Consider the following 14305-nt stretch of genomic DNA (forward strand, 5'->3'; position numbering starts at 1 on the left):
GGAACCAGGTGTAGGGTGGGGATGTGATTTGCCTGGGAAGATACAATGCTCTGCTAGAGGGTGCCAGGAGATGCTGAGCTTGCTAGGAGCTGATCTTATCAGACGAGTCTTCTCTCTTCACACATGGCAGAGTACTCTTACTTTGGCAAAGTTAGAGCCACAGTGGCTTTTCTTTCACTTTGGATCCTTGCCCTTTTGCTTAGGGAGTTTGGATTTGAAATCCAAAACAGTCAAACCACAAAAGAATGGTGTTGGAAATGGATCTGACTTAGTAACCTCTAGTTAGAACTGAGGATACCAAGGTCTGGGAAGGAGTTAAATGCTAATTCAAGGTCATCTAGCTGGGACAGAATCCAGGTGTTCATTTCCTAGTCTAGCCTTCTTTTCGTACTTTTTTTTTAAGCCTTAACTTTTTTAATAACAGTAAATAAAAACAGCAAAACAAAAATGAGTAAACAAAACCTTAAAAAAATCAGGGGAGTTATGAAGAACATAATTCCTTTTGTTTGAACATGATTTATACTGTGCTTATTTTTGGGAACTGCTTGTTTTGAGGAATCTCTTGTTTCTGTAAATTGCTTAAGCTTTTTTTAGGTTATGAGGGAGAGGCGAGGTTTAGATTTTACTAAAACACTTCCTATAATAAAAACTTTACATTATGGAGTATTTCAAACGTGCACAGAAGTAGAATACTGCCATCACCTAACTGAACAGTTCTCAACCCATCAGTCTTAGCTCACGTAAGTTTTAGTGTGCTGTAATTAGACTTGTATGTTTTTTACACCTGTGTTGCCCTTGCCAGTTAAACGTCTTTTTGCCCTTAAAAAAAAAAAAAAAATTATTTATTTTAGAGAGAGTGCATGCTTGTAGGCGGGAGAGGGAGAGGGAGAGAGAAACCCAAGCTGATTCTATGCTGAGCGGGGAGCCCCACACTGGGCTTGATCTCAGGACCCTGATATCACCACCCTGAGATCATGACCTGAGCAGAAACCAAGAGTTGGACACTCAACTGACTGCACCACCCAGGGAAGTATAGTACTTTTAAGAAAATATAATACTTTTATTTATTATTGATATAGTTATGCTTTTTGTGGTATGAAGTATTTCCATCTCAAGTACTTATCTTAAAAATTTCTTCAGTTGACTTAGAGGAGATTGTAAAGCTCTAAGCATACTTTTTAATTTTTATTATTTTTTAAAGATTTTATTTATTTGACAGAGACAGAGTGAGAGAGGGAACACAAGCAGGGGGAGTGGGAGAGGGAGAAGCAGGCTTCCTGCTGAGCAGGGAGCCCGATGCGGGGCTTGATCCCAGGACCCTGAGATCATGCATGACCTGAGCAGAAGGCAGATGCTTAACGACTGAGCCACTCAGACACCCCAGTTTTCCTTTTTTTTTTTTTAATATTTTATTTTTTTAAAAGTAATCTCTGCCCCCATTGTGGGGCTTGAACCCACAACCCAGAGATCGAGTTGGATGCTCTACTGACTGAGCCCGCCAGGTGCCCCTCTAAGGGAAGTTTTTAATCTTTGTCACCGTATTAGGTAAGAAGAGCTAGCTGCTCTAACAGACCCCACTGATTTTGGTGACTCAAACAGAAGTTTATTTTCAGTTATGGAAAAGTCCAGGGTGGGTTTTTACTGATGGTGGACCAGGGAGAAGTGATAAAGGGATCCAGTCTTCTTCCGTGTTATGACACCACCATCCTCAAGCCATGCTTTTGCGGTTGCCCGGTTGGTCTCTGTCCAGTCAATGGAAGGGCCCGCCAGGATGGGGGACCACACAGCGAAGATTTTAGGGGGTAGGCCTGGGCGTGGCCCACTGCCTGCAGGCTCCTCGCATCCCATTGGCTACAACTCAGTCACGTGACCACACTGAGCCGCAAGGGAGCTGGGAAATGCGTTCTGGGACTCCAGGAAGACCGGGAAATGGGCTGGGTAAACACCGAGCCCCTGCGTGTGCATATCCACCTCTCGTGCTGCCCTTGTGTGCTGCATTTATGTTCCTGCGTGGAAAGCAGCACAGTAGAGGGTTTTCTTTGTGGTTGAAACCATTTTCAAAAAAAAAAGTGTTTGGTTTTTTTTTAAGATTTTATTTATTTGACAGAGAGAGAGAGCGCGCGCGCAAGTAAACTGAGTGGCAGGCAGAGGGAGAGGGAGAAGCAGGCTCTCCGCTGAGCAGGGAGCCGGACGTGGGGCTCGATCCCAGGACCCCAGGATCATGACCCGAGACGAAGGCAGCCACTTAACCGACTGAGCCACCCAGGCGCCCCGTTTTACTGTGTCTTAAAAAATCATTTTTTTTCCTGCTCAAGAAATGATATCTGTTCATTAAAATTTAAACTCAAGAAAACAGAGAAGATCTAAAAACTACCACTAATCCCATCACCTGGAGATAATTATTAATAATCCTTTGTTACATTTCCTTCCAATTCAAGCATTTTTAACTGCTTAGACATAACAGTAAATTTTAACTAATTCTTACTCTGTGCTGGCTTGTGAACTCCAAAACTCCTAAGAGGGGGAAGCTATAACAGTTACCAATAGTCTGGAAATTTTGCCCTTTCTTAGCAAGAATACACTATTACAGAGCTGTGGTGAGGCTTTATGCTTTTGGCATTTTCAGAATTAACTTCTAGGTTACACATCTTAATCCTCACTCCTCTTAGTAAATAGAATAAATACTGGGACTGGCGAAGTTAGATTGTCAAGGCAGAGGTAACATTTTAGGTTTACAATTTGCTTCCTACTCAGTTTTCAAAATTTTTTTTTTTTTTAAGATTTTATTCATTTATTTGACAGAGAGAGACACAGTGAGAGAGGGAACAGAAGCAGGGGGAGTGGGAGAGGGAGAAGCAGGCTTTCCGCCGAGCAGGGAGCCCGATGCGGGGCTCGATCCCAGGACCCTGGGATCATGACCCGAGCCGAAGGCAGACGCTTAACGACTGAGCCACCCAGGCGCCCCTGGTTTTCAGAATTCTTAAATATTGTTTAATTTTTCAGGAGAGAATACTAATAAAAGGTGTTTGAAACTGAGCCAGAATGAAAACTTGCCAGCTTGAAATACATAAAAATATGTTTCTCGTGGTGAGGTGAGGACTTAGGTAGATGTGCTTTTCTCTGCTTACCTGCATTGCTTATTCTGGTCAGCAGTGGAGAAAGATGTGGCTCGTCTTAGATGGGAGACCCTTTGGGAGAAGGTGCATTTCTTGAGTCATCAGCTCCAGATTCAGGGATATAGAACCTTCTGGGTTTTGTTGTTGTTAAGTAAGCTCCATGCCCATCATGGAGCCCAATGTGAGCCCAAGGCTTGAACTCATGACCCTGAGTTCAAGACCTGAGCTCAGATCGAGTCAGATGCTTAACCGATGGAGCCACCCAGCATCCCTGGTTTTTCTTAAGTGGTGAGGTTGCGTCCTAGAGGTCGACCCACATCAGAACTCTTCTTTGTGATGTCATCATCATGACCTCATAGGCAGGGTTGCTCAAATTGTGCAGCTTTTGGCAGATATGAGCTGAGACCTGGCCCGATTCTACAGCCACCATGAGGTACCAGTTTGTCTCATATTGGTAAATTGTGTTTGACTTTTGTGCAACTTCTGTAGATTAAAAAAAAAAAAACACAGACATTAATGTTAGGCTCTCTGTATTTTACTGAAGATTGTATAATGGTAAGAAAATCATTATTTTAAAATATCCTCTGGCAGGAAATTTAAAAAACAGAAAACTAGTAGAGCGGTATTTTACTGTGTGAATGGGTATGTGGTTAATCGTTGGCTTTGTTTGCTATGTAACTGGCTATCAATTTTCCTGTTTCCTGCAAATCTGACATTTTTGTTCTTTGAAAGAATATCTTCAGCATCAGGGCAACTAACAGTTTGAAATGATCATACATGGTTATCAGAATTAGTATAAATTATTTATGACCCAGAGCCCTAAGTGCAGATGCATCACAGTTCAGAAGTTATCATTTGTTTTTGAATAATTGCTTTGCTCTTTGTACCTGTTTTAGCCAGAGTTGGAAGAAAAAGCATTGGTTCACACAAAGGTTCAGAAACCTAGTCTCTCATGGTTAATACATAGAATTTCCTCAAGGATTGTCCTCCCGTATTTTTTTAATTTTTATTTTCAAAGATTCTATTTACCCATTTATATGAGAGAGAGAGAGGCGAGGGAGAAACAGACTCTGTGCTGAGTGCAGACCCTGACACTGGGCTCGATCCCACAACACTGAGATCATGGCCTAGCTGATAACAAGAGTCGGAGGCCCAACTGACTGAGCCCCCCAGGCACCTCAGTTTTTATTTTTTTATTATTTTTTTATTTTTAAAACTTTTTATTTATTTATTCATGAGAGACAGAGAGAGAGAGAGAGAGAGAGGCAGAGGGAGAAGCAGGCTCCCAAGGAGCAGGGAGCCTGATGCGGGACTCGATCCCAGGACCCTGGGATCATGACCTGAGCCGAAGGCAGACGCTTAACCATCTGAGCCACCCAGGCACCCTGTTTTTATTTTTTTAAAGATTTATTTATGAGAGAGCATGGTGGGGAGGGGCAGAGGCAGGAGGGTCCCAAGCAGACTTTGTGCTGAGCACAGAGCCCAACGTGGAGCTTGACCCCACTACCCCAAGATCACAACCCAAGCCAAAACCAAGAGTTGGACGCTCAGCTGACTGTGCCACCCAGTGCCCCAAGGATTGTCTTTCATTAAACAAAAACTTGAAAAACCCTGTGTCCTTATATACTGGGTGCAAGCACTTGATTAATTATCCCCTCCCATCTTTTATTTAAGTAGTTATATTGGTCTCTTCTATATTTGATTTTGTGAGTTGAGAGATTATTAGGTGGCCAGAAAACTTTTTTTTGTTTTGTTACTGCTTTTCCCTCACAAAGCATGTCAGTATTAGAGAGATTCAACATCTCATTTTTTGAAGTAGACTTCTCTTTTTAAAGTGTTGTCCCAAGTGTTTCCCTCTGTAACAGCCACATGTCCCTGTTTTCTTAAACATGTAAGACCTATTAGAACACTCACTTTCTCTGAGACTACAAGCCCTTCATGGGTCCACTAGGTGTGTTCCCTTTCAGATGTGTGTCTTTAACTGGGATGTCTTTAAGACAGCTTCTTAGATGTGAGCTGTCCTGTACACATAAGTTGTAGAAATTTAAATTTGAAGCTGCAAATTTGAAGTGAATTTTAGCTACGGGGACTAACTGCTTTAGATCAGTTTTCATTTCTACGTTTCTATGTTTTGGCATATATTCTTATGCAGGGAGAATAGAATCTTTGGTGTTTTTTTTTAAACTTTTTTTTTTTTATTTGACAGAGAGAGACACAGCGAGAGAGGGAACACAAGCAGGGGGAGTGGGAGAGGGAGAAGCAGGCCTCCTGCTGAGCAGGGAGCCCGATGCGGGGCTCCATCCCAGGACCCTGGGATCATGACCTGAGCTGAACGCAGACGCTTAACGACTGAGCCATCCAGGCGCCCCAAAATCTTTGGTTTTTGAATTCCCATTCCCTTTGCAAGATTTCTTTCATGAAAGGGTTATCCAGATGGGGTCTGAATAGTAGCTGATCATAGCAGAGGGTAAGTCATCCGAGAGGCATCTTAAAATGACAGTTTGGTAGTTTGCTGGGGCAGCTGAAATAGCGCTTGCTCATTGTGCTTTGCATAGTGTTAGGTGGCTCTGGCTCCATTTCCAGCCTTGGGATTCATTACTAGAGTCATGTTTTTATTTTTATTTTTCCTTCCTCCCAGGTCTTGGTAATAATCCATTGGTTTTTTTTCCCTAAAGGCAAATTTTTTTTCTTATCTGGTTGTTTTCAATATTCTTTATGAAGCGTAGATTGTTTATTAAAAGGAGTAACTGCAGTAAGCGAATGTTCTCTGTTTTGAGAAGGATGTAGTCTTGAACTATATCCCCAACCCCTGAAAATCTGTTTAGAACAGAAGGCTGATATCTATGTAATTTCCTGTTAAAATACTGTGTAGTGAGAGAAGTTCTATCTGAAAGTGGGGTGCTTGAATTCTTAGAAATACTAGCTGATAAGCCTTTGGGTGCACTATGTACTGGCATTAGCCTAATCACTTGAAACCTCCCCAGATGCTGGTCTTTGCCAGTATCTAACACACTCAACAAATGTGTACCAAATCTTGACTTCCCTGGGGGTAGGACGCATTTTTTGTTGGGTGGAGGAGAATAGTTGTACTTTCTGGAATCCTAACTTGGAGTAAAGCTGACATTCTCAAGAAATGTAAAGCACACTCTTTTTGGGAAATACCAAAGAAGATAGGTCTTCTAAGGTTATTTGCTTCCGTGAAATGAATACCTTGCCCTTTTAAAATTTATTTGGTCAGATCTCAAAGTTAAATCACAAACCAGGATATTAATCTACTTCAAAATTTTTGCTTATTTGAGGCCTGGCTTTTTTTGTCTCAAAATAAACTGGTAAGTTACGCAGGGAAAAACCAAAACCAAAACCAAAACCCCTGTTCCTCTAGTGTTGATGTTTAGCAACAAAGCTTCCTGTCAGGTGAAATGTAAACCTTGTACTGAGAAGAGAACCAGAAGGGACTGTGCAGCTGAGCCACTTATATATCCTGGAGTCCTTCTGTCTGATAATGGAGTTGGTGCTTGGAAGGAAATCTCCCTCCTTGCACATCCCATTTGAGAATGTACAAGCAAAATAGTAGCTATTTTTGACTGTTCAGAAGTGAGTTCTAGAGATAAACATTTTACAAATGGTTCTTGGCTTGGGGCGCCTGGGTGGCTCAGTTGGTTAAGCTTCTGACTTTTTTTTTTTTTTAAGATTTTATTTTTTGACAGGGAGAACACAGTGAGAGAGGGAACACAAGCAAGGGGAGAGGGAGAAGCAGGCTTCCCACGGAGCAAGGAGCCCGATGTGGGGCTCGATCCCAGGACCCTGGGATCATGACCTGAGCCGAAGGCAGACACTTAACGACTGAGCCACCCAGGCGCCCCAAGCTTCTGACTCTTGATTTTGGCTCAGGTCATGATCTCAGGGTCGTGAGATCGAGCCCCTCATTGGGCTCTGCGCTAGGCATGGAGCCTGTTTGAAATTCTCTGTCTCCTTCCCCCCCCGCCCCCTCCAAAAACCCCCAAAACAACAACAAATGGTTCTTGGCTTCAAAAGATATTAGAACTATGGCATCAGTCAGTGATGTAAATATAGGATTCTTGGGGTTAGTGTGTAGTCTGTGTTGCAATATTATAGTTTGGAAATTGAGATGATAAAATAATGTGACTTTTTAAAAAATAAATGGAAAAAAATACACCTGAACTTAGGTTTTGTCATCTAGGGAAGTGTTGTTCATCTATTACAGTGATAGAGCCATTAGTAATTCTTAGCACTCTTAGGATTATGTATGTGCCTTGGATACATTTTTTTATATGCTGAGTAGTTGTACATCATATTTTAACTTTTTTTTTTAATTCACATTTTGGAAACAGCCAGTAGTGTTTTAGAGCCAAGTCCAATGAAGTGCTTTGAGAGTTTGGGATGGCCACTACCACATTGGGTTGCCAATAAAGTACAACTTATAAACTATCTCTGAAGTTATTTCTAAAAGAGGAATCAAAAATATTTCGACCAAAGCAGTATAATTCAAATAATCTTAAAATTTCCTCAGGAGATTACATTTGCCAAGTAGGCCCTCCCTGGATGGAGGAGGTTCTAGAACAGTGCTGTCCAATAGAACTTTCTTTGATGGTAGAAATTGTTCTATATGTTGCAATGTGGTTATTGAGCATTGTAATGGCTGTTGTGACTCATGAGCTGAATTTTTATTTCATTTTAAAGAATTATTTTTAGAGAGAGACCGCGTGCATACATGTGTGTGCACATGAAACCGGGGAGGGGCAGAGGGAGAGGGAAAGAGAATCCCAAGTGGACTCCCAACTGAGGTCAGAGCCTGATGTGGGGAATGATCTCACAACCCATGAGATCATGACCTGAGCTGAAACAAAGGGTGGGATGCTCAACCAACTGAGCCACCCAGGTGCCCCTGAATTTTTATTTCATTTTATTATTATTTTTTTAAGATTTTATTTATTTATTTGACAGAGAGCACAAGCAGGGGGTGCGGCAGGTAGAGGGAGAGGGAGAAGCAGGCTCCTCGCTGAGCAGAGAGCCCGACGTGGGGCTTGATCCCAGGACCCTAGGATCATGACCCAAGCTGAAGGCAGATGCTTAACCGACCGAGCCACCCAGGTGCCCCTTTATTTCATTTTAAAAGAATTTCAGCTTTAAGCAGCACATGTGGCTGGTGACTACCATACTGGATAGTGCAGACCTAGAATATTTAGCTTTTAGTATGACTTTACAGACTGGTGTGAGCAGTTGATGGTAAGATATTATAAAAATCTTAAAAGTTATTTTACCAGCAAAAAATGAGTTTATTTGGGAATAGCAGATAATTGCAATTCAGGACAAGCAAGCCATAGCAAAAAGCATAGGCTAGTCGAACAAAATAAGGAGAAGCACGTTACTTTATGGAGAAAGAAATTGGGAAGAGTGGTTTTTGAGGAAAATCCATTGGAGAAAAGCAAGAGTTCAGGGTCATGACTGTTTCTCATTAGCTGGGTGGGGTAGTCGATTTCTTGGAGGACATGCAGTGTTTATCTTCTCCTGTAATTGATGATTCTTCCCTGCTGACAGTTCTTTTGGGGTCTGTCCTTGACGATTCTTGACTGGTACTGCTTGAGAGCTCCCCCTTCTGGTCTCCTGACTCTGGGTTAGTGAGGTTTCCCTTTGTAATTGTTCACCTTCTCAAGGCAGAGTAGGTGGAGGAACATCTGGTCTCTGCCGCCCCACGTGCAGAGTAGTAGAGAAGACCGGAATTTGTCATTTGTGTTTGGTGGTATCTAATCTTTATAGCCTCTCCACATTTATCCTTGCTAAGGTGTTATCTGAAGAATCTGAGGTGAGAACCTTCCTTTGTATTTCCATTTTGATCACTGACTTCAGATGCTCATGGCTTCTCTTCCCTGAAATTTAAGACCTGCCCTGGCAACCCCTGTCTGTTACTTGGACCCACGGTTGGAATGGGCGAAGAATTGGCATGCCACTAGAAAAAGCCTGCCAACCCTTGGTTTAAATCTTTGCTTGACCGTGGTAGCCAGGTTAAGATAACTGAGATGAACAACTGACATAAATTCAGGCTTTAACAGGAAACTCTAGCCATCTTTCATTTCCTACTCCTAGAATCTTGAAGTAAAGGAGGCTTTTCACTTGAGGTGAGAGGCAAGTAAAAGCTGATCATAGTAAATTTCTTAGATTGAACTCTAAGACTCTTGTCTAACTTGATTTCTTGCAAGAATCTTCTGACGTTTGTCAAACCAGGCTTCTCATTGTCTTACAGGCTTTATACCTTTCCTCCTCCTCCTCCTCCTCCTCTGGAGTCCTACCTGTCTGCCTTTTTAAAAATCCTGACTGCCAACACCCGCACAACGGTGTTACTTTCCTTTGAGCGCCTGCAGAAATCTTGCCTTGCTATGGAGCCTTTTCTTTCTGCCTTAATCCGCTCTCCCCTTCCATCTTCTGAAAACACTTCCAGGATCATCACATGGTTTGGTATTTCTCATAAATTATATTGTATTCTTAGTTATTTTCATATATATGTGAGTCCTTTCTTCCCAACTGCATTATAAATTCTTTGAGCTTACGCCTAGGACATGTATTTTTCTGTCACCTATAGCAAGCACCAGGTATAACTTTTTAAAGTTTGTTTATTTAATCTCCCCACCGACTGTGGGGCTGGAACTCACCACCCTGAGATCAAGAGTCGTGTGCTCTTCCAACTGAGCCAGTCAGGTGCCACCCGACAAGTATAACTTTTGAAAATACTGATACACCCGGGGCACCTGGGTGGCTCAGTCGGTTGGGTGGCTGCCTTCGGCTCAGGTCGTGATCCCCAGGTCTTGGGATCGAGCCCGGCGTCCGGCTCCCTGCTTGGTGGAGAGCCTGCTTCTCCCTCTCTCTCTGCCTACCGCTCTGCCTACTTGTGCTTTCTCTCTCTGTGTCAAATAAATAAAATCTTATAAAATAAAATACTGATACACCCGACCTGGTTTGTAGAGTCATTTAAACAATTGAGGCTATTTTCCTCATTCATATTATTTAATGAGGATTGTTGTTAAAGTACTCTGGGGACTGTAACAACGACTAAAAGGCGCTTACAGCCTGGTGGATCGCATGGACTACACACGCAGCTCAGTGTGCTGGGTGCCGGGAAGCGGCCCAGACTCTGCTGTGGGAAATTGCAGGATGGGCACAATTTCACTGGTGAGCATTGGAGAAGGCTTTGTGGGGCAGATGAATGCCTGAGTTTGCCCTTGAGTAAGGTTTTAGCAGATGGCCATCGCTAGACTTGGAAAGGGCATCAAGGCTGAGCAAACTGCCAGAAACAACAGCGGTGGGGACTGAAGTGCCGGGGCCTCTGTCTGTCCTGGTATTTGAAGAATCGGACACCTGGATGGTTCATGTGCGTGTAATTGAGAAAATGAACCTCAGGGGACTTTTTTTTACCAGCTGTTCAGCAGTGAGTGGTTCTCAGACGGGCTTAAAATCTGGGCCCACCCCCAGGGTTAGTTTCAGTAAGTCTGGGCAGGGCCCCCGAAAACTTGCATTTCTAACAAGTTCCCAGGTGACGTTGATACCGCTGCACATTTTTAGAACCACTGATTTAGAATACAGTCCATCTGATAACCGCCTTAGAGAAATGCCTGGTTTACATATAGAAATACCCCGAGGTTAATGCATAATTGTGTTCTTTTTGCTTTATGTACATACTTCTCGTCTTCCCACAAATTGTAAGTTCAGTTGTATCACTCAGCCCCTGGCAAGTGCATGCCAGTGGTAATACAGTAGTAAATGCTCTGTTTGCTAACTTGGCATCCTCATCTGTAAATATCTGAAGCAGAAGCGCATGCTTCTGGAAGCCCTTAGGGAATGGGGGTTTTCAACCTTTGCAACTCTAAATGTAAAGCATAAGTGAATATAGCAGCAGTTCTCGCGCTTTTTCCACAGGACCCTTTTACCTTCTTAAAGATTGAGCTTTTCTTTATTTAGGTTTTATCCATTGATGTTTACCATATTAGAAATTAAAGCTGAAAATATCAGTTCATCAGAAATTATAATAAACCTGTTACACATTACATAAATTTTAATAAATAACTTTCTCTAAAATAAAAACTTTAATGAGAAGGTGACATTGTTTTTACATTTTTGCAAATCTGTCTCTAATAGAAGACAGCTGCTTCTGCATTTGACCTGTAGTGAGAGGTTGTTTCCGTTGATGTGCATGAAGAAAATTGGCCGCACATAGATGACGAAGAGAGGAAAAAAGTATTTTAAGAGCATTTTTAGATAATTATGGATTTTCTTCTTTGATACTACTCCCAAAATTTGATAGGTTGAAGTTTCATAAAAGTGGCATCTGAAACTGTATGAATGAACTTTTATTGTTACATAAAAATCCATTGGTCTACTTTGTGCTTTGATGTTTTTGTAACATTATGTGTTGTAGGTTAAAAAAATACTGATTCAGGGAGAGGCACATTTCCATATATTGACACATTTCATTATATGATTACGTTTGTTAATACAAATGTATTACAAAAATTACATTTGTTAATACAGTTGATCTCATCAGAAAAGTCTTCAGTATTGGGAAACTGTCAAGCTCACAGTGGAGGATAGGTTTCCCAAAATTCGAAGTTTCCCTTGAATGCTTAAAATCTCTCATTGTCAACAAAGAGTTGTTTGCCTTGAAGTGACCAGGTCACATAGTTCATTTTCAAGAAAATGTCTGCCAGATACCCATGCCTCAGTAACCATAGTTTACCAGTCATTTTTTCAAGTAACATTGACATTCTATGAAAAAAGTGGCTAATTGAGCCTGCACCTCCTTTGCACACATTTTTCTTTGAGACACGGTGCAGTGGTACACGGCAGACGTACTTCATGTGTGCTTCCTCTTTTGTTGCAGAATTTTAGAAAGGTACATATTTGAGGCGCGCCTGGGTGGCTCAGTCGGTTAAGCGTCCAGCTCTCAGTTTTGGCTCAGGCTCAGGGTTGTGAGACCAAGCCCCACATTGGGCTCTGCGCTCAGTGTGGAGTCTGCTTCACATTCTCTTCCCCTCTCCCTCCCATTCAGTATCTCTCTCTGTCAAATAAATAAATAAAATCTTTTTTAAAAAGTCACGTATTTAAGGGTTGAAATGTAATAAAATGATTCCTTTTTTTTGCTACACCAAGTGCTTTACATTTTTATGTGAAAGTGGCTTCTCCCGCTCCTGCAGGTATGTGTGAGAGCATACAGAGAAGACCGTGCTGTGTGTTCTCATTGCCCTGGCACGGTGCCTGCAGTCAATGCCCACCAGTGCTTTTGCACCATCAGTGGAAACATCATGGAGGTGGAAAAGGCAAAAAATGCCTTAGTAATACTGTGCAGATAGTTCTGTTTCCCTGAAAGGGTCTCGGGGGTGCCCTAGGAGTGCATGGACCTCACTCTGAGAACCACGGAATTACAGTATTGAGAGTCAGAGTTGGCAGAATGGCATAGTTCTGTCACTCCTACCTTGATGAGCTTACCCTCCACTCTGTAGGTTCAGAAACTCATTTTTTAAAATCCATTTACTCAGAGATGGGACTCTAGAATCATAAAAAATGTAGAGATAATGGTTTATAAAATATAACTTCGTGTATTTATAGTGAGAGAAATACCAAAAGACACCATTCCCTTTGGTCACTGTTGGAGACCCAAACCTTAATCTGAGCGTGGAATTTTGGAGCTTTGTTTCAAATATCCTTAAGGCCGATTTTCGTGCAATTTTTGCAATCTTTACGACTCCTTCTCCATAGACTACCCTTGTTTTTTTACTAGAACCTTTTTCCAGTGTCCATAAATTAGACATTTTTTTTTTTAACTCCCTTTTTCTGGACTTCTTTTTAGTTTGGCAATACCTGATCACCTTTCTTCATTTTGTGGTGTATTTTAACTTTTTCAATGTTAAATTATATGTATGAAATCAGTATGGGTGTGTGTGTACATATACAATGCAGAAGGAGAGGGAGAGAGAGAATCCCAAACAGGCTCCACGCTGAACAAGGAGCCCAGTGCAGGGCTCAATCTCATGACGCTGAAGTCATGACCTGAGCTGAAATCAAGAGTCAGACGCTTAACCAACTGAGCCACCCGGGTGCCCCAAAGTGCCACCACTTCTTTGAGTGACCTTGAGAAAGCTGTTTAACTGCTCAGACCTTCATTCTCTTTGACCATGAATGGCCATAATGGTAATTGTTCACCTACCTTCACAGTTATTTTGAGATGCAGATGAGACAGTTTTATCTTTGTGCTTTGGGCACTCTTGGTGCTGTACACATGTAGGTCATTTTAGTAAGATGAGTCCTAATGTTTTTAATTGTGGTGTGCGGCCCCTCCTGTTTGAATGTTAGGTTTAGTGGAAAGAACTTGGACACTGGAATCAGGCCTGCCGTTCACATCTGTGCTGCTTAGCCAAGTGACCTCAGGCAGTAGGTCATTAACAAATGAGGACATACATCTGTTAATTTCTGAGGTGTTAATTCATTTGTTAAGAAAGGGTAATAGTAGCTGATCCACAGAATTGTAAACCTCAAATGGGGCAATAAGATGCATAAAAACTATTTCTAGATTATAATCTGTGTATTGTGGTCCTTACATGTTGGGAGGAGAGAGGAGATGGTTTGTCTTATTTTAGGTTCAAAACTCTTGAGCTTTTCAGTAAGCACAAACATCAGAAATTCAACTACACTCAGCGTATTAGGCAAGAATGTCTCTCCCCCCCCTTTTGCATGTTTTGGAATTGATTAGTTTTAAGGTGACATTCACTGACCTTGAAAGATTATGCAGAGATGTTGCTTCTTGGTCATTACAGTTTGTGGGTACCACGACCAAGACTTTGATCTTTTGTTTTTCATCGAATTGATTTTTTAAATCAAGACTGACATGCCATTCATTAATAATACACGAAGAAGAAACTTGAATTGGAAGATGTAAAAACCCAGCATTGCTGGTGTTGCTCCTAATTCCTTTATTGATACAGACTAGACTTTTCTCCTTTGTTATGTCTTGGTCACAGTTCCCTGCTTTGGGATTCAAATGACTCGGATGGACCAAGAGGCAGAGGCATTCACTTTAGACCACAAAGTCCTAGACTTTGGGTTTATCACTATTCTTAGGTTCCTAATAACACATGCTCTGTTCCTTTAGGCTGAAGCTTTTAGATGGTCAGATTTTTGTGAGC

General features: G+C 41.8%; 1 protein-coding gene across 17 annotated transcripts in view; it reads left to right on the forward strand.

Annotated features, from left to right (window-relative positions):
* Positions 1-14305, forward strand: part of CLIP1 (CAP-Gly domain containing linker protein 1) — a 118434-nt gene that overhangs the window by 16164 nt on the left and 87965 nt on the right. The window contains exon 1 of one of the 17 annotated variants that reach the window (XM_027577353.1): positions 3496-3549. The exons of the other annotated variants lie outside the window; for them this stretch is intronic. The gene's annotated coding sequence lies outside the window, so the exon portion shown is untranslated. Of the gene's footprint in view, positions 1-3495; positions 3550-14305 lie in introns of those variants that run through there. 17 annotated transcript variants of the gene reach the window in all.

This window comes from Zalophus californianus, chromosome 14, assembly GCF_009762305.2.
Source record: "Zalophus californianus isolate mZalCal1 chromosome 14, mZalCal1.pri.v2, whole genome shotgun sequence".
NCBI classification, from domain to species: Eukaryota; Metazoa; Chordata; class Mammalia; order Carnivora; family Otariidae; genus Zalophus; species Zalophus californianus.